At 39.8% G+C, this 19,423-nt stretch overlaps 1 long non-coding RNA gene across 1 annotated transcript in view; it reads left to right on the forward strand.

Annotated features, from left to right (window-relative positions):
- The first annotated feature begins 397 nt into the window (after positions 1 to 397).
- Positions 398 to 19,423, forward strand: part of LOC124061554 — a 140,171-nt gene continuing 121,145 nt past the window's right edge. Inside the window, exon 1 of the long non-coding RNA XR_006843771.1 lies at positions 398 to 1,096. This is a non-coding gene — a long non-coding RNA (uncharacterized LOC124061554). The remainder of the gene's footprint in view (positions 1,097 to 19,423) is intronic.

Raw genomic sequence — 19,423 nt, forward strand, 5'->3', positions numbered from 1 at the left:
TGATGATAGTTTTTGAACTTTAAATACAGATTGGATTGATTATCAGTAATCTGTTTTATTCTGTAGTTTGTTTTATCAGTTTGGACTAAAAATATATAAGACAACAAACGTGTTTAACATGACTAACTGTTACAAAATTACACAGTATTTTGTTTTCTTTTTCAAGTTGAAAAATGGTTATTTGGGTCTGAATGTCATATTCAAAGCAAATTTATTTGCACTAAATACAATTTTACATTAACAAATGACAGAATGTAATATTGTCCATATAATATTGCAAGATATTTAGCCGCGTGATTGGCCATCTTTGATTTGAATTGTGCAGTCCTCTGCTCAGCTCGCGTCAGGACACAATTAACCGGTGGAGGGCTGTAAAAAATAACATTAAGACAATGTAAAATGTATTTCTTGAATATTCAGTCATCAGTTTCATTGGTGTAATTTCCACAACATTTTTTGTTGAAGGGTGAAGAGGAATATCCTACATCAGAAAAGTCACTTAAACATCTCACAGTGATTTCAGCTTGCTGAGGCCACCACTACCGACACTGGTAGGCTTTTACTGAAAGACCACACATCTGACTTTTAACAAGCATTAGTGGCAGAATCATCAGCCAATCAAATGTTTGATGACAGGACGCCCTCTGGGCCCTGCAACGTGACCTGTGCTACTTGCTAACTTTCCTCATGAACTTCCTCGGTGTGAGGGTGAACTTGAGTGAAAAGAAAATGGCAGCTGCGCTCATCGCTACAGCAGATCTTGTTGCCGATCTACTGAAAATGATTTTTAACGCGCCCCTTTGGAGACAACGGAGAAATAACTGAGAAGGGAAGACCTACACCCAAACTGGATTCATTAACAAAGGCCTGTAAAAGTTTTGTGCGCCATTTTAAAGATTGCAACTCGGAGCGCTGTGAGTGGCTAACCGCTAGCACCGAGCACAACAAGCTACAGCCTCCGTGGAACCCTCGTTTTCGCTTCTCAAGCGGATAAAAACCCACGCAAGGAACACGACGTCCACAATCAAGGCTGTCTCCTTTGGCGTCTCTCTCTTGAGACAGAATACAACGCATGGAACTCATGTACAAGTGCAGGGTGAGTGCTTTACTGTGTTTACTGTGTTGTGTCATGCGCATTGTGGTTCGCTTCTGATAACGAGCAGCGTTAATGGCTTAAGCACATTGTTATTGAGGTGTACATTGGTAACACTGGGGCGGGTGGATGTCCGGCTGTGTGCCGCTGTGGGCGCAGCCTCATTTGAGAGTGACGTGATTGTGCACAGTGACACGTGTTTTGGTGGATTACTTGATTGATCCGTGTAGGGAAATTCACTCTGCATTTAACCCACCCTAATCTAGCCTACTGTTGTAAGTGTTGATCAGCTGTTGTGGTGCTGAGCGGCCGTGTGCGTCATGATATGCGCATTATTTGCATATGGCTGCGTTGGCAGGTGTGTATGTGTGTGTGTGGTTTACAGTTGCATACTGAAGGCTCTAACTCCACGGTACGCCAACGCAGGTAACCCCCAAATCATCTGGTTCCCTGCTTATTATCTGAAGTCACGTCAGAGTATCAGGTCTACCATGCAAGAAAAACGCTATGTGAAGTTTGGCTATCATCAGTAATTCTCAGTCATGTCGGCCCCCTTTGAGAAGCCCCTGCTTGATGCATTACCTTAACAAGTCAACATGTGATCAGCACCATAGCACAGCACTACAGTAGCACCGCAAAGTGAGCATATGGCTTTACTCCTCTCAACAATTAATCATTTTTACAAGAAACTGAACACCCATGGTGCATGATAAATAAGCGTGTATAGAGGAGTAACTTTGTGTAAATATAATTACTGCAGTATCATTCAAAATATGACTGTGGTGATGAATAATATGCATATTGCACATATTTATGTGTGCAGTGAGATAGTGCTGAAGTATTTAGTAACTAGTATTAGTAGAAGTGGATCGAGGATGTAAATCAACAACAGCATTGATAAACGATTAAAGCAATCAAGTCCTTTATGAAGAAAAACTCACCAGTTCAAGATAATGTGAGCTTAATATTTTTAGCTTTTCTTGTAATTAGTTTTAATCATTCTGAATTGACCTTCTCTGTGTTAGACATCATAATCAGACAACACAGGAAACTTGCAGGCCGAACATTTGACTTCGTCAGTTTCATGGCCATTTTTCATGTCTTGCTGTTATTTAATAAAATTGAATTTATTTATTTGAAAAACTACTGAAAATAAATATTTGATGTGAAGTGACTGGAATCCCTGTAACCTTAAAGCAGTGCTTTAACAGAGAATGATAACGGCTGGTTGGACAAAATGTTCTGTGGTGTGCTTTGTGCCACTATAAAGAAAATAAATTGAGAATGACCCCTTGTTTTTCCTCTCGTCACTGATGGCCCAGTGTGCTAATCAGAGTTGTCACCTGGGCTTCTCACTTGTGCAAAGGTGTCTAATCCATGCACATGTGTGATCCTGTGTTGGAGAAACGCGATACTCCAGCTTGGCGTGTGCATGCGTGAGTGCCTTTTTCGAGGTGCGAGGAGAGAAGTTGTTCAAGAGGTAAACACCACTTGCACATTGGGTCAGTTGTTATCAGTGCACTTTTATTTCTTTGTGCCGTTGCACAAAACCTCAGCTCTGACCAACTCTTTGCACAAGTCTGACAGGCGAGCAACTTTGTTTCTGTGCATTTTATATCCCTCTAAAGAACAAACATTTAGGAAATCTTTGCTATTCTCTTTTGATTAGTGCTGCTGGTGCTATAGTTGGAAGCTACATGCTTCTTTTACAAACGTGTTTTCAGTCTATGTTGTAATTATTTCCAAGGACATTTTGCAATTCTTTGGCCTATTAAAAGCTGCTGTTCTTTTCTCATCAGAGAATATAAAACCACTGTGAAGTTCCCTCACAAATCTGCCCGAGGCAACGCTTTTAAATATGGCTGGAAAGGTGTGTGTTTTTCACCCTCCCGAGTTATCTGACACACATTATGTGTCACAAATTTTTGTGAAATGTAGGGATGAGCTGTGAAATCGGATGTGTCAAAAAAAAGTATTCCATCTGGAAATACAAAGCAGAACACTGATTACTTTGTAATTTACATGCTATAATATTAAAGCTCCATTATAAATTTCAGGAATGGTGACAATATAAGCAGAAGGTTTATGTAAACAATGCTGATTCAAAAGTGTACATTTGCTGGCTGTAGAAGTAAAATGAGACGGGTGGTTTGCAGTATAGGCCTCTACTTACAAATCCAGAGCGTCTTAATGAAAGGCTTTATGTCATTTTAATGTGTTGATGTGCTGTACAAAAAAGATAAAGAGCAAAAACACAAAACACCAGTCTCCACTAAGAAACTCTCCTCTCATGTTTTCACACAAAGAATTCTTTGGTTAGTGTTTTTGCACAAGTAAAGGGAATTCAGTGTTCAGCAACCGTTCTAACAATTAGTGCTTGACAACCCTTCCTCAAACCATGAGAAAGCTGAGGCTCCTTTGACCTGAGTTTCAAACACATCGTCTTCCCACCTCCCAGTGTTTCTTTTCTTCTGATGGGACCTTGTGACCCAGCTGTCCTTCATAAGACAGGATGGTGGCGTGTGTCTTGCTAATAGCGGGGCGTGTCGGTTAAAACCTAACATGGCTGCAGTGGACCTGTTGTTTTATCTGTTTTATAATCCTAATCCCTTTGTATTCCATAGAACTGTAGTTGTGGTACTTGCCTATCTAGTTTGAGATCATGCTTAGTGACTCACTTTGGTACAGGATGCTGTGGGATCTTTGGATGCATCAGCAGTTGTGGTCATATCTGTTGTGCTACACGAGGCCTCCGAATCGAACTCAGTAAGAGCTCAGGAGAAATAAGGAGGAAATGTGCTGAAATATTGATGAGTTGAACGTTTGCTAACAAAAGTTAGCTCTCTACCTTTCACTTTGCATTTGCATGTAGTATATACTTTTAAAAAAACTTTATTTCAGACAGTCTTTTTGGGCATTTGGACTTAAAAAAAATTGCAAGGGTCTGCATTGGTAATATGATCATACAGGAGGTCCAGTTTCAATAATGGCTCCATAAGTATTTATTTATTTTATATTTATTTCAGAGATTTACAGTGGCAATTATGTGATTATCTTTCATAACCACAATCAGAAAGTAGAGCAGTAGAAACAATAGTAGAAATACAGCATTCATTTACACAGCAGCACTTTGTCGAATGATGCTGCATTGTGTTCTGTAACAATTTGATTAAGTCTAGCAAAAACTAATGAACATCTGTATCTGCTGGATTATATAAAGATTGTGTTAAATTGCAACCTTGCCACAGAAGGGTGTCTTCCTGCCTTACATCCAAAGTAACCTGGGTTGAAAAGGAATAAATGTGGTCACCAATAAACATGAGCTGCATTAACAAGACAATCAGACCGAATTACAATTTGGCTAATCGGTTTGGCATCATGTAGCTATACTGCTGTGATCATCAGTGTTCAGTAAACACAGGAGTTGGTAGCAGCCTTTGCTATTAGCAGTTAACACGTTTATTTCAACCATTTAAAGGTGTTTTATTCAGTGAACTGTCTCGCACCAACCTGTGCAAGTGTGACAAGGGTTGAGAGTTTGTTTTGGGTGCTGTGAATGTTGGAATATAGTTGAGGTGGAAACACTCCTCCTCAAGAACCAGTTAAACTTTTTATTTTGTGTTTCTAATTTCATAGCATAAGAGATACTTTTCAGTTAAGTAATCTGACCTGTGGGAAAGTGTTAAGTGTTCACACAGTGTAACACAAGTAATTGAAATGTTCTTTATGTTTTTACTGACAAGAGTTTTATCTAAGTTGCCAGTTGGTAAAATGCTTTACACCTCAGTCCCTGGTAAGAGGATTTTTTGTCTATCTTTGACACACAGACACAGTAGTGTCTGCTCAAAATAAAGGAAAAGACACTTATCATTATTCACTTCTTATTTTTTTACTCCTCTTTACTGACTTCATACAAAACCATGAGCTCTTAAACCCTTAATAGATACCCAAGTGGTCCATTTCTAATCCCACTTACCAGGCACTGATTGGCAACCAGAGGAAGAACAGTTGACGAGCGCAACACCAAGCATATTTGAATCATAAATAAAAATCTGAGATATGACTGATGAAGGCCTGCGGGCAAGCCGGAGCTGCAGCACATTTTTGCTAGATGTGGACACTTGTGTTTGAAAAACGCGTTCCTGGCAAATGGTTTCAGCTAAAAGGCCGTAGAAGAAAAGTTGCGTTTGACTTCGAATTTGACAAGAATCTGTTGGAATGGAATTACTTCATCTTCACATCTTCTGTACTTTAGCTGTTATGATGTACATAATATGATGCTCAGAATACGCCTCATCTCAGCAGAAATATTACATGTAAAAAACATTAATAAATAGAATGTACACAAACAATATGAGCTTTGAAAAGAAACGACCTGTGAATGCTGTGGTTTAGTGTAAAGCCTCATATTTGTGGAGCAATTGGTTGTCTTTAACACAGTGAGGTAGAGCTCGCAAATGTAGTTTTCCTGTCTCCCATTTAACGTTGCCTTCTGCAGTGCTTCAGTTTGACAACGTGAAAGGACAGTAGGACACAGAGTGATTGGAGGACACTCACTGTCCTCCAAAGCAATGCTTCAATTCCCCAGACTGATATTCTGTGAATCTGTCCTCAGCCTTTAGTGTGTATCTCCCCTAACCCCCAGCGTCCTGGATGGAGTGAGTCACTCCACGACGGACATTGTCTTGGTTAAAAAAACAACACAAAAAAGCAGAAATAGAAACATGGAATTCCACTCCCTTTGGAAAGTGGGTAAACTGAAATGTGCAACTGAGAGCTTGTTAGCTGAATTATTAACAGGATGACGCTGCTGTTAGCAGTGATGCGAGGGGAATGTGAGCCAGTGAGTGAAGAGCGGCTAGCATTACACAAACTCTCCATCATTGTCAAAATGACTTTGAGCAAGGCACCAGATGTCAAGCTGTTCCAAGGTCACTGCACCAGGCGGAGTGTATTTACTCGCAAATGGAGCATGAAGTGCCATGCTAGTCTAATGTAGCACCTTTAGCATCAGACAGTGAAAATGACACATGGCCGAAAGCTGGTGAGGCCAATAAGTAGTGCAGCAAATATTATTCAGCAGTTGACCAGATTCTGCAGTGGCTCCTCTCAGTGCTACTGTTTACAAATACTCTCATACATTGCTAACAAGCCAAAGACTGGAAGATAATTTACTGAGAGAACTGTCTGTGTCACCCTGTAAGCAGCGTAGGAGGACTCAGAGCACCAGCTCATGCCAGGCTGAGGATTACTACCTCCTCTCCACACACACACACACACACACACACACACACACACACACACACAAACTAATTCACAGCTCAAAAGCTCTCTATTAGATTAAAAAGCACTTTCTGTGCCACCATGAGCCAGATTGCAAGGTTTGTTGTGTGTTCTTTTTTCCGGGTTATTTATTTATTTATTTATTTTGCTGACCAGATCCTCTTCTGATCTCTGTTTTTAGGCTCATGTTATCCCTGTTGTGCTGTACGTTCTGCTCAGTGTTTTTTTGAGAAATTATTCTGAGCCAACAGTGCGTCAAAGATTGATCAGAGAGACAAAGACATGTGAAAGGAATGAAAAGCGACAGATCTGACACAGACCTGGATATTATATGTGAAATGTAAATATGTAGGTTATTTGTTGATTTGGCTTTGTGGTAAAGGTCCAGTGCGTAGGACTCAGCAGGATTTAGGGACAGAAATAGAATCTAATACTCATAATTATGCGTTCATTGGTGTATAATCGTCTGAAACTAAGAACTGTTGAGTTTTTGTCACTTTAGAGCAAGCCTTTTATACCTACAGAGCAAGTAGGTCTTCTTCCAAGGAGTCCACCATGGTGCTCTGCCATGTTTCTACATTAGCATTTTTTGAGTAGCCGCTGTACTTTCCCTTCCCTTGCTTGGGAAGGTAGAATACATTGAGGGTATTCACTTGTTCCTCAACCGATTTCAGACTGAACTGGTTCAGAACTGGTTTAACATTACAACAGAGATACTTATTATTTTCTTTGAGTCAGTGAGATCAAAATATGGATCATTCTCATGTCTGTGTGTCAAGTGTGGACTTGGAGTCCTGCTTTGCCTGGCTCTACCCAAAGTTAAAACAGCAGCAGTATGTTGGCTGCCATCCTCCTCCTCCTCCTCCTCCTCCTCCTCCTGCTCTTCACTCTCCTCTCTCATTTCATCGCTGAAACTATCCTTTCCTGAACCTGTCTTGCTGCATCAGCAGCGGCACAACAAATTAATTGGTTAGCTAATCACACTGGTTGGACTGTTCAGCCTTCGCATGTGTGTTTTCTAGTTTCTGGGTACTCTGTTCTACTAGGAAAGAATAGGAGAAAAAAAAGAAATTCGATGTATGATGTTCATTGTTCATATTAGACCGCCATAAATAAATACATTTACTGGAAACACTAGTATTTGAGAACAGTCAGTATTACATGTTTAATTGGGCTGTGACTACTCAGAACTTTTAGTCTGATCTGAACAGATTTGGGATTTCAGGACAGCTTGTTGTAATTCATGACTGTCACGAATTTTTCAGGGCATCTGGTCAACCTAAATGCAAAAGTTTAGAGCAATAAATCACCCGCTCCAAGCCCCAAACAAAAAGCCACAGTGGTCAGTAATGCAGTTTTTGATCAGTTCATTCAAAGCTTACTACCGGAGAGTTTGCACTTTAATCACATTTTCAAACTGAAGCTCAAAGGAAAAGAAACGCACATCTTTATTTTTAAAAGAAATGTCTTAAGGTTTGGAAATACAACAATTTATTGATTTATAATGTGACCTTTTGATATTTCTATTCAAGGCTTTACTCATGTGCCAATAAAGTGCTGCTTTGAATTAAAATATCTTCATCTGCGGGCTTTTCCAAGCAAATATTAATATGACCACCCTTTCAGATTCCCCAAAAGGCCTGAAAATACTTGAAATGATATGAAATATGTTCTTTTTCTCCTTTCCATAGACATTCCCTAAATAGGCCCCACGCATCGGATTACTGACTGACAGGACTCGCTGTAGCTCTCAGCATTCACTGTACCTTTGTTTTCTTGTTATGTCAGAGACTAGATGACTATCAAAATTTGCGCTCGTTAATATCAAGTTTACACAGCAGTTGTTTTAGAAATAAAATCACTTGTTTTCCTTGTCTCCTAACATGTTATCATTAAATTAAATAGAGAGCATGTCTTTCAGATTGTCATCACATCTGTAAACAACATTATTGCATTTTGATTACGTAAGGCCCAGAGAAAGATAAACACATTCACATACTGTAGTAAACATGAAGTTATTAAGCAAGTGAAACACAATTTGAGGCTGTAATCACCTTGCTGTTGGTGTTCACGCCAGTGTTTGTTTGCTGAGCAGATCTGTTAGTGTGTTATGAAACAGCACAGCGGCAAATGCTCACACTCGGTACTCGAACCCGAAATGTGTAATGTGCTCTGTGGCCATCATCAGAAGCTTCCACTTGTGATTCTGGGCAGCTGATGAGGAGTTTGATTTCCTCTCCCAGATATGTTCCTGCCAGCTATCTGACTCCATGTGTTTTCAACCTATGGCTTTTGGGGCTTTTTAGCTGTTTGTTTTCCCTGGATTTGAAGCCCTATGCCACAAAAACAACAATGAATTGATGAATATATGCATGCACATTCATTAACAGCTATATACTTGGCTTGATGCAAATTTTTTTCCCAAAGAGTACTTGTATGCCTATATATATATATATATATAATATATATATATAATATAATATATAAAAGAAATTTATGAAAAATGTTCAAGTAACACAGTTTACATACAAAACATAAAGAAATGTTATAAATGTTTTTTTATATTCATATCTATTGCACCAAGCATGAGCCCCTCCCACCGGTGATTTCTCCCCCGTTTAGCAACATCTTCATTTGAGGAGTACAGTAAATTGTGTACATTTCTCTCCTTTCCAACAAATGAAACCTGTACTCAAGTTTTAAATCGGGGGGTTTTGAAATGTGTGTGACTTAGTGAGCATGAAGACTCAGGTTAGATACGGAGAGCACAATAAGCGTGCCAGGATCCGCTTTGCTTGTGAACCTTATGACAGCAGCAGTTAGGGCAGCTGTGAAATGGATCTGAACTGGCAGCAACGATTGATCTGCCCACAGGTGCCTGAATGTGTGAGGGAGTGACAGCAGTTCCTAGTGTTCTGTTTACTTCTGCCCCCTCTAGAACCACAGGGGACCCCCACCGTATAGTTACAGAGAACAACTCACGTCTGCCAACACCTCATTGTTAGATCAGAGGCGGGAGCTGAGGGGAGGAAATTAATAAATTGATCACAAAAACGTTCAACTTTTTTTGCCAGAGATCAAGAGAAAAATAAATACAGTGACACGGGACAAGATTTAAGTATTTGAAATGCCCAGTGAGACAAATACATTTGTGTTTGAAACTAACAACATTAAGGACAGCCAATATGCAAAAGCAAATATTTAGGGAAATGTAATCGTTGCCTGGATTTTGTTCAGTGATAGTATTTATATGAATGGACGAAGCACTACATGTTTGTGCCGCGCCAGACTGCAAAGAGGTTGTTGGGGTGGGTGGTGAGCATACAGACTGAAGGACTCCACCAGAAACCACAGGTCGAGTCCAGACGTAGGTCTGTGGCTACTTTTAGGCAACAAAACCACTTTGGTTAAGGTTAGAAAAACACTGTCAGTGAATATTACACTGATCAGCCACGACGTCAAAGCAACTGACAGGTGAAGTAAATAAAATGAATCATCTGTCTGACATGGCAGTGTTCTGCGAGGACGCCTTGGGTTCTGACAATCATGGATAAGAATATGCCGAATCATCCCAACCACGGGTGGGGCCTTCTACCTGGAGGCCCCACCCTCAATGCACAGGACCCAAATCATCCAGCCTCCCAGTGCCAGTGACCACAAAATACCCCAAGAGGTCCTGTGTCCCTTCCCCTGACAGGTCAGAGCTGTTTTTGCAGCACAGGGGAGACCTAAAAAATATCAGGCGGGTGGTTTTATTCACCGACCGATCAGTGTATATTTACTGTTCTGTATTAACATTTGTGCAACTTGCGGCATCCATTAATACTTAATAATACATTTCCTCATTACGTTAAGCGAAAATAAGTGGTTGGCATTGCACTTCCATTCTAAAAGTATTTGCTGTAGCTAATTAGTTGCATATAAACATAATTTCTGGGATTCGGGGCTGCATACTTGGCTCATTTGTTTAGATTTTGACTTAACAATTACAGTGTGGTTTTACGGAAACAAAGTGGTGTTTAGAAAAAGGAGAATTTAATTAAACAAAAACAAAGCAGAACAAGAACAAAAGGCTTTCTGTTGCCTTAAACTTTAAAGTCAGGATTTACAATCATTACTGTGGATTTCGCCGGCGAGTGGGTTTTCATGGAGAAGATTGAAATCAATTTGCCCCTGATGAGGGCAGAGGAGGTTGGCACCCTTTGCACAGCAGACCAAGAAAAAGTGGAGGTGTTCATCAACACAAGCTGCCCTGACAAACACAGAAAAAGCTCCAGTGGCTCGAGAAGTCAACAGAACAGTTCAAATTCAGACCGAAGACCCAGATCAGATTTGGATGCGCCCTCAGATGACACAGTGACGACATTTATCTGGGGCCCAGATTTTTTTTGTCTGCGCCTCCTGTCCTCCCCTGTGATTTTCTCCTCCCCTTCTCCCAGTTAATAATGCTGCACGTTATTTCCCATGCAGATAGCCACAGAGCGTGAAATCAATTTAAGAGCAGAGGAGTGTGAGAACAAACTCGACTGGAGAGGAATGTCTGAATTTCAATATTTTCTCATTTAATAAAGCATTCATGTGCTATGTGATTTAATAAACACTGCACTTGGAGGGGAGGGCAGGACTGAAGGTGGAAAAGGGGTGAGTCGTCCTCTCTGACACCTCTGTTGAGTTTAAGGCAGGGAATGAGGAAAGGTTGGGATTTCACTGCGCTTGCATTTGATTTATCCATAAATCAAATATTCTTTCATGCATTAGCACCATTTAGACCGACTTCTCTTCCTTTTTTTCTAATTTTTCTTCACTTTTGTTTGATAGAAAAGTATCTAGAATGGGCGACAGTTATCAGTAGAATGACACACAGTAATTCTTTTTACAGGCAAGTTCAGGAAAGATCCACACAGGTCATTGGTATGTTACCGAACACAGGTGGAGTTGGCTCCGGTAAGCAGTGACAGAATGAGTAGGAGAGCTGAGATGCAAGATGGTGGAGGTGGGTCAGACCGTCAAGTCAATGAGCTGTGCCCACAGTAGGTACTGTGTGCCAACCATAAATAAACCACCTTGACAAGACAGCATCATTTGTCAACATTAGGTTCTCATGAAGCGAAACCAGATAGTGGAGCCCACAGTCATTTACAGGAAACATCTTGACTGAGGTGCTGAAATAAATCTCATATTTGTATTGCCTTTTTTTTAATATAAGCATCACTTTTATTATATGAAATTGTGCAGCCCACAAAGAAGAGATTGATATTAAGGACCTGGGTAGGACTTAGGAGTCTGGGATTATTTGTAAAACCTCCCTGCAAAGTGTGTTGTGAGATGAGATTATCTCCCAGTATAATCCTAGTTGTGCACTTACTTATTTACATCTATAAATAGCATTAGAAATATGAATGGTAACATTCAAATGTTGCATATGATGTGACTAAGATAAAGAAAGCTACGGTATTTAAGTACAGCCAACAGTTTCTATAAAGGCTGTGCTCATGAGTCATTTTACTGATGCCATTGTGTTATTTATCCCTAAAGTATTATCTAGGAAAAAGTATGCATGACAGTCCACCATAATACCTTGCAACAGTGAACCCAGTTGAAGTTAACCAAACAAAGAAAGCAAACGGCATGATATTAAATGTGCATAAGCATTTGCTCTAAGCCCAAAATCAACTTTAAAATTCGGTAGAATAGCAGAGAAATAAGTGATCATCTCGGTTCAGTTTCACCATCTGAGATATGGATTATTTTTGCTAGAACTGCTGGACTGTTTACCAAGACTCTATGGACCAAAATTACATTTTCCTTTCCCTTTGACTGGATTACCCTGCAGCACAGTCACACACTGTCAATACTTTACATGGAATGAACAGGTAGAGTTCGATCAGTCCTCTTTGTTCTTTCCCTCTTCTGATTGGATTTTGAGCTCAGTCCTTGGTAACTCCCCAAGGATTTGGACTGTACTGAAATCTTCAGTTCACTCTGTGGATGAAGCTTTATGGTGCAAATGCTGAACTTAATGTAGCCTGAGTAACAGCCCGTACAAGTCTGGTTATACTATAGTGCTGGCAATATAATGCCTTGAAGGGTTTTTCTGTTTGCAGGCTAGTTAGTTGTCATTTGGCAGCAGCAGATTCCAACTTTATTGCAGCAGAGCTGCAACATTTCAGAGGCTTTAGTAACACTGCTTTTAATTATTATTTCATGACTGTGACATTATGGAGGGAGACAGATTTCACCATCTGGGAAATGGATTATTTTGCAACAATTATCCTCACACACATACACAGACACACACAAACACACTCACACACACACACTTGTGTAATTTGAGGCTATGATCTTGGGACATTTGGGTTTTAATATTGTAAAAGGAATACTTAATTATTTTTAATTATCCATATTATGTATAATTACACTTTAATGTGAAGTTTATGATGTCAGGTGCTGTCATGTCAGGTCCCCAATGCATGTGCTTCTGTTAGATCTCACAAGACAAAAATGCTGGGGTACAGTAGCAAGTAATTTTACCTCCGGTGCTGTGCATATTAATTTTGTGATACCTTTCAAGTGATTTTAGTGGAACAATTAGAGGCATTACAATAAGTATTTATGCACCATATCACCATACCACTGTCACTGAGAAAATAAACTATATATTATACTAACAGTGGAGTTCTGGATTGAAACTTGGCCTTCCACACACCTTTCAATAAATATCTTAACACTGATATCAGCTAATGTATGTTCTGTTTTGTTCTGTTAACCCTCTGAATGTAATCATTCAGTATCCCCTCACTGAAGCAGTTAATTAGAAATGTCCACCAGAGTCCACTGGAGAAAGTAGAATCTCTAATGATGATGATGTCCTTCTGAGGTTCAAACCCTTTGGGTACAATAACTGGCAGAGGGTGATTGTTAGAACAAAAGCACTCCTACAACACATACAACCACTGGTTAAATGGGTTTCCACGCATTTCACTTGACTGGAGCAGTTGTTTTAAAGGTAAGAGTGTTCCTGCTCGCTCAGAGTGACTGCTGCATCCCACAAGCAAGCTGTGTTCGGATGCAACTTGTCTGGTTTTATTTGGACACATTTGACAGCTGGGCTGTTTTTGCAGTCCAACTTTTGGCCACAAATAGCCAATAGCCTTGTACCCTGACAGCACTGACGTTTGATATAATAACACACATCCAGTCTGTGAGTGGTGTTTGTCTGTGTATGTGTACATGCATGTGACAGACAGATTCAAAACTCAACTTCAGTTGTTATTTTCTCCACTCCAGGCCATCTCTGTTTCACTCTTATTGTTTTTGCAAGGAAGTGGAGTCATAAAGTCGTTAAATTAAAAACTTGGAGTTCTTTCCCGAGCTGTAACAGCTTAAACTTTCCTCTGCCAACAGTGAACCACTGTGCTGTGTACCTTTACCTAGTTTACCTTACTATAGCATCTTTCAACTTACTTTGTATCCATTAATTCCGATCACCCATGCAACCTCGGGCAGAGGCTCACCATGTTTGTTGTAGCAAACTGCAGAAGGTTACCCCACAGTTTCAGCAGAGATCAAATTAGCAGGGGCGTAATGCAACTATCTACCTCTGTTTATGTTACAAACATATTTGCATTTGCATCTGTAGTCAGTGTAATACCTGAGGTTATACTGGATGTTGCTTGAAACTCCCTCGTTTGCTTCATTTTCTGCATACGTTTAGCTGCCAACAAAATACACAAAGTGACATTAGATGGTAACCATGTAACTGCAACAAGGAAAAAATCTAGACTCTAATTCTAGCATAAAATACTTGGTTATCTTGCAATGTTTTTAGCTCATGTTTTCATAATCAGTTGGAATGTCAAAACTCTGAAGCCACAAAAAGGATCCAGATTATAAATAAGTAAAATTAATTAGCCTCCTAAAAGCATGAGTCCAATAGAACAATCTTTATTAAAGCCCACTTTATGTACACTTATCAATCTTGACAGGAAGTCAGTATTTTAATTGCCTCCACCATCACTGGTCATGCGAACTTACATGGTAGCCACGTTTGCCAACAACAAGGATCCACTCATCTCCGTCTCATCCTGCCAGGCAGTTCACCCATGTAAACCTTGACTACGTGGGAACCAGACACTGTAACGTTGCATGTCACCACATGTGCTTCCTCCTCTCATTTACAGTCTGTTGGTCACAATTATGTTCATGTACATGCGATGCATTAATGGTGTGCAAAACCCCTTGAAAGTCCCACTAGTTGTTTTTGTAGGATCTCTTTTGCTGCATGTCTGAGAATATGGGCAGATGGCATGTGAAGATGTTTTGACACAATTGCTGGTGGCAGATCACAGATTCAAAGTGTCTGCATACATGCAGTGCGATAAAAATCCATCTTCCATCTATCTTCACAAGTCACTTAAATAAAATAATAATAATAGGGAAAAGGTCTACATTCACTCAATCACCACCACCATTGGATTATAAATTAAATAAGGCTGTAGGAACACTTTTATGCTCGGTAATGTCTGTTTGTCTGGAGGACATGTAACACACCATATTATGTCAAAGCATGATTAATGCAGCACAACTTCTCATTTAAATAAAGACAGAATTTTTTATTTGTCGTTTTTATCTCATACAGCGCATTAAGCACAGACTCAACTGCATTTTAATTGCCTTCTCATGCCCCAAATGCTACACTGAAAAGATAACAGAGCAAATTATCAATGACGAGGTGACTGAATCTCAAAATAAATTAACAGCTGAACACACGATGGGAAACATCAGCCAAGAAAAACAGTCTAACAGCATTCTTCTCTTTTGTAAGTGCCTTTACAATCTTTTAAATTAACTGAGTAAACAAAAGATCATCATTTCCCACTCTTTCAATAAAACGGATACAAAAAGTTAAAAACAACAAGGGGCTTCAGTGTTTCTCAGTAGGCTTACAAGCTGAATTCATGACACAGTCCTCTGCTGGTTAATAAATGTTTAACAATGAGACATCATACAGACTGTATAAAAAAGGCACACTGTGGTAGGATTACGATTGTTCTTAATATTTCGGACACCCTCTGCGAGTTACTAGAGATCTAAAAATGCTTGAATTCTATTTTGACTGCTCATCCTTTAATACCCGACAGTCACGTAGCTAGAAGCCTCTGTCATAAGGTTGCGCATTGATTAGTTTAGCTTGCAGATATCCAATAACCTCACCAAACCATACACCACTGACCTTTACTCCAGAAGGAACCATACAGCTGCAGTGATACTGAATGTTTAATGGTAGACGCAGTCAATATTTGAAAAGGTATATACATTGCACCTTACTCAATGCAATTTGTTTAATCTGCCATAAAAAACAAACTCCTCTAAGCTAAACACTATCTGGCTTACAAAACACGATTTTTCTAGCAAAACAAGAATGAGAAACAGTTGAATATGTAGAGCTAACACCACCATCAGATTCATTGAACAATTACTGACATGTGTCAACATGATTGACCCGAGGACTCTGACATGCTGTATATTCATCTTCGATTGGTTCAACATGAATAAGTCAGCTCAAGTCCGCCCCTCCCCGTCTTATCATCAGCGGTTAAGTGATGGAATAGAGGTCAGTCTGTGCAGCAAGCAAGACGTGAGATGTTTCTATGCCAAAGGATAATAAGCACAGGCAATTGAGTCCCAGTGTTGTCAGGGAGTCACTATCTGCCTTCCGCTGGATAACAAGAGGGTATCAGACCACCGCTTTTCCTGGGCGGCAGGAGGGGCAAGTTTAATGTCACTCTCCAAAAGCTATTTCCAAGAGCTCACCTAACATGTCCTCTTCAAGGTCAGGAGACAGGAGGATATGACTTGGATGTGTTCACGCTTTGATTGCCAACACCAATCCAATTTCCCAAATTTAGTCAGGGTGTAATACATAGTCCTGAAATGTATTTAAAAATGTTGAAAATCTCATTTCATATGCTTTTCTCAATCTCTGGCGAGGAAAAAAAGATTTTTTTTCCTATGGTAAAGTGGTCTTAATGTATCATGATTTTTAAAAACAAAGCATTCATTAGAGGAAGTCATACTCCTGCATCCTCTTCATTAGGATGAAAAAATAAATTTCATTGTGCATCTTTCTTGAGACGAACAGAATTAGGAACATATGTGTCACACCAGTCACGTGATGTGTTGATCTTTAGGGTGAATTTTATGTGAGAATGACAGCAGAGTCTGTTTTAGCCAGAGGAAAGCGGAGGCTGAGGCACGAGCCAAGGATCTGAGCAGGTTCAGGGCAAGGAAACTGGTCAAGGGAAATCAGGCAAAGAGAGTCCTGAGACCAAGAAGAGTTGAGCTGATCCAGTCTGGCTCCTGTTTTTCACATGTTGAATTAAAAGATTTCTGCACACAACAGGCTTATTTCTCTCAGATTTTAAACACAAATTTGTTAAAATCCATGCTAGTGAGCACTTAGCTTTTGTCAAGATAATCCATTCATCCAACATGCTGATTAAACAATCACTTTGTTTAATCAGCGTCTTGAAATGCCACACCTGCCGGGAGGATGGATTATCTTGGCCAAGGATAAGTACTTATGGATTTTAACAAATTTGTACTTAAAATCCGAGAGAAATAAGCTTATTCTGTGAATAAAAAGTCTTCAGTCTTTTAATTCAACGTTCAAAAAATTGATGTAAAAATTAAAGTGTTGCATTTATGTCTTAGTTGAGTGTATTTGCAAAAGCACAGACAAGCAAAGAGATTTGGGGGAAAAAATGAAAAAACTGGAAAAATGTCCGTGTAGCAGAGTCCACGATCTGGTTACATGGTGGAGTGGACGCTCAGTATTTAAAGCAAATCTTCTAAGGAGAAGATTGGACATGATTAGCAGCTTGCCGCCTGACATCAACACACCTGATCCCATTTTTGTAATCAGAGCACAGCACAGAGAGACAGACAGACTGGGAGGGAGAGGGGGCAGAGGCAGAGGGTGTGACAGATTGCAAATGAAATTCGCCAAATCACCTGTAGCGTTTTTCCTAACTTTGTTTTAGAGGAACCACAAACTCAGTGGCTGTAATCCAAGATCCCTTCTATACCAGCACTGATTTGCCCAAAATGTAGCATGTAATCTGCAGCATGCAAAAAAATCAAATCTGCAATATGCCAAAAATATCTGGATGTCATAAATTATTAGGAAAGTCTCCAGAATGCATTGGAACTGTCCACCTCTCATGCTGTGTCCCACAGTGCAGCACACTGGAACGGTCACACAGGCCTGTGAGGTCAGCAACTGTTGCCAAGTTGGAAGTGTTTGCAACATGACCTGACCAAACCAGCGTGGACATTAACAGGAAAAGAAAAATAAATCATCAGTTAGCTAGTTTTATGTAGAAGTACCCATGGATGACATTAAACTTTCAAAGCAAGAGAAATACCAGGGGAATGAGCTCAACTCACATTACATCTGCAGTTAATGTAATGCGAATTGACAAAACGCCAGTGAATCCAGTTCGTTTCACTTGTCAGTTAGGTGTTACTCATCTCTCCAGTAAATGCTTATTTTTGAGAAAAGCATGAAATTCCACATTTATCTTAACTTTTTTTTTTTTTTCTTTTTTAGAGCTTAAGGGATACTCAGTAGGTGGTTTGCTATTGTTTATTATTTAAGTTCTCATTGTTTAAATACTTGATTTCCTAAAAGCAGCCCTGCTTTTAGGAAGGAAAATGAATGCTTAAGTCTAAAACTGTTCAAAAGCTACACAGACAAACGGCAGTAAGTCAGTGTCAGTGCCCTGACAGCAAAATCCTGATCACCCACCAAAACACTGGAAGAGTTAAAGTGAAGCTCTTCACTGTGTGCTATCTGAAAAGGAGTGAAAAGTTCACAAAGATAACTAAAGAGGGAGTTGGAGGGGCATGCAAAGCCTTCAAAATAATCAGAAAATTGAATTCTATAATGAATGGGCACAGAGGAGACATTAAATCAAGCGGAAATAAGGTTCTGTCTGTTGCATTTTGAACATTCTTGAGTCAGACACCTATTTCTTTTATTTCTTTCTTCTGCTTTTTTTGGACATTCTTGAAAAAAGCATCGCTCTGAAAGCCAGTTATTTTACACTCTTATCAGAGTATTTAATAACCCTTTACCCTCTGCATTACTCAAAAATCCTGCATTATCATCACAGCCATTCCGTCTCTTTAGTGGATCAGAATCACTCTGAATAGGTGCTTTGTACTCAACTGAGCATTTTTTTTATATTTCTTCGCCTCCTGCAAATAATATGTTTCATATGAGAAAATACGTTGCTAGGTAGCCAGTGAATGTCAGACAAAAAAAAAAATGCAATGTCAGATGAAAAGAAATGAACATATAAGACACATTCCCAAGCAAATAACATGAACAAAAAAATGTTGACAAATGTCAGAATGGATGTGTGAAACCCAGCCTCTGTGATGGAAGTTGTATCACTCTTTTGTGTTTGTGGCCAACAGGCATTTGCTTAGGATCACAGCGACTTGGGTGTCATTACTCCTCAGAGTCACAAATGAACTCTAAGTGTGGAGTTGCCAGCAGCTAAACAGGAACATGGAAATGAATATTGATATTGCTCTGTCAAGAACACAGGAAGACTGTCAATAAGTTAGTTACTCCAATTTATATTTCTTTCTAATATGTTTTTCTCTCAGAAATGCATCTGAAAGACACGTAGATTCCAGTAACAACACATTGAATTAATCGTTTCAGCTCCATCCTCTGTGACAGTCACCACACACACACACACACCATCCACACAGTGTATTTTATTTTGCAGAATGGCAGGCTTTACATCTGTTACCTTTTCTCTGGGCTCAAAGCGCCCTATGCAACACATCTGTTTAACATGCCAATGGGGGCTGTTGCTGAAAGACATTATATTTCCAGTCCATGCCTTGTTAGCATATTGCTACCACCCACCACTCTCCTCTTCTTCAGCAGATAACAACGGATGCGTCTCCACAGGGCTCCTGCAGTTAAACCTACGGCCTTGGGTGAGGCTGCAGTCCCACAGGCCACAC

This window comes from Scatophagus argus, chromosome 7, assembly GCF_020382885.2.
Source record: "Scatophagus argus isolate fScaArg1 chromosome 7, fScaArg1.pri, whole genome shotgun sequence".
NCBI lineage: Eukaryota > Metazoa > Chordata > Actinopteri > Scatophagidae > Scatophagus > Scatophagus argus.